Raw genomic sequence first — 2,435 nt, 5'->3', positions numbered from 1 at the left:
CGTTGCGTCAAACTATATATAGGCAATCTAAAATTAAATTAGTGATAATGTGTGCATTCACGTGAATGTTTGTATGCCTAACAAACATCCACGTCGAGTTTCATTTCTTATGACCTGGTGTTTGGTGTTTACAAATTACAACCACTTTAATTAAGTCCTGTCTTGGGTTCTCTCTATACTAATAAGAGAAACTAATTAAACAAGCTAATTAATATATAATTAAGCTAGCTAGCTATAAAAATTAACACTCGTTTATGAAAGAATCAAATCCACACAACACATACAACCCTTTGGCGGCGCCGAAGCTAAAAGAGATAACCGTGTTTATTTCCATTCATCCCCCTTTAATTTGTATATGGACCCAAATTAAATTAAGCCATGATAATATAATATATAGTCACAACTTCTAGTTTGTTCTCATCATCTAGTTCTTGCTGCCCCTAACGTAATTTGAACATTTGCTATATTTGCTACATTGAATTGATGCGAGTATAAATTAAATAAATAATTTATTTATTGAAATAAATAATTTTATAAAAATACGTTAACCTTTCTTATCTCGTTTACATTGTAAACGAGATAATTTTGTACATATTTTGTTTAATTTTCTTATATCTCGTTTATAATGTAAATGAGATATATATATTTATAAATAATTAAATATAATTTTTAAAAATAATAAAAAATATTAATACTTTTAATTTGACCAAACTCTTAAAAATAGAATGTTTCAAATGATAAGAAAGATAAACCGTCTATTTTAAATAATAGGAAAGATAGACTATCCATTTAAAATAAACACGTTCATAAGTGTACCGTTAAACTGCCCACTATTAACACGGTTATCTTGGATTGACTCTTGATGGAATCATCCAACCAACCAATCAATCTATCTCCATTGAATTCTTTCTAAATTATATTTCAAATTTTTATGTACTTCCATACAACAAACAAAATTTTTATGTACTCTCATACAATAAACAAAATTTCAAATTTCGTTTGTTATATGAGAGTACATAAAAATTTTGTTTGTTGCATGGGAGTACATGAAAATTTAAAATATAATATAGAAAGAACTCAATGGAGATGGATTGATCAGTTGGATGATTCTATTAAGAGTCCATCCAGATAACCGTGTTAATTTAAAATATAATATAACTGTATACTTATGAACGTGTGTTAACGTGTTTATTTTAAATGAACTATCTATCTTTCCGCTTATTTAAAATGGACAGTTTATCTTTCTTATTATTTGAAATATTCCATTTGTAAGAGTTTGGTCAAATTAAAAATATTAATATTTTTTTATTATTTTTAAAAATTATATTTAATTATTTATAAATATATATATCTCATTTACATTATAAACGAGATATAAGAAAATTAAACAAAATATGTACAAAATTATCTCGTTTACAATGTTTATTATTTAATATATAAATAAAATTAAAAATAATAAATTTTAACAATTTTTTATTAATATTTTTTAGTTATCAAATATTTTTAGTTTTATAAACATATAACTAGGGATTTTTTCAAATATATTAAATAAACATATTATTTACGGAAATAAATAATTTATAGCGTTTTTACGAAATTGCATCCTATTAATTTATTTCGTTTACACTATAAACAAAATAAAATTGAAAATGTGGCGGTATGACGTTTGCACACATGTTGTGTAACGAATTTATTTCGTTTACAATATAAACGAAATACGTTCAAAATTATTTCGTTTACATTGTAAATAAAATAAGAGCAGGAACGCCTGCCTATATATAGAAGTTTCCTTCACAAAACGACACCAAAATAAAAAAAACCTTTCATTTCCTTCACTTTTCTCCCATTTTATCCTTTTCTGATCAAATCTAAGAGTGACTTAAAGAGTATGGCGCACGCCGATCATCCCGATGCGGACATTAATAGGTTGAATAGCATGTGACACGTTGCCGGGACAAAAGACTTTGAGGTTGGTCTTGTTCTTCATTTTGTATTTATGTTAAACATGAAATATGTTGTCATAATGTGAGTATCTTAATAAAAGTAGTGTGCAGTAAATATTAGGTCTAGCAATATATTGTTCTAAATGATTTGAATGACTCGGTAGAATGTTTGGGAAACTTTGACATGAATTTGGTAGGTAAAACTTTATTTGAATTTGTTTTTAACTACCTTAGTTATAAAAAAAGGGTAACTAAGATGTATTGGTAAACTTAATTACGTATGAATATGTAGAGGTTTGTATTTATTCAGAACAAAATTCTTGAATTTTTATACTAAGTTGAATGTTATAGTCATTCTTTATTTAGTAAATATTTTTATATGATGTACCTTATAAATTAGATGAAAAATGGATGTTGTTATTATTTGTTTAAATAATTATGTTTATTTACTTTAAATTACATAGATATTTGTCAATTTAATTACGAAATTTT

The sequence above is a fragment of the Arachis ipaensis genome, chromosome B10, assembly GCF_000816755.2.
Source record: "Arachis ipaensis cultivar K30076 chromosome B10, Araip1.1, whole genome shotgun sequence".
Lineage (NCBI taxonomy): Eukaryota > Viridiplantae > Streptophyta > Magnoliopsida > Fabales > Fabaceae > Arachis > Arachis ipaensis.
This window is presented reverse-complemented; position numbering follows the sequence as displayed.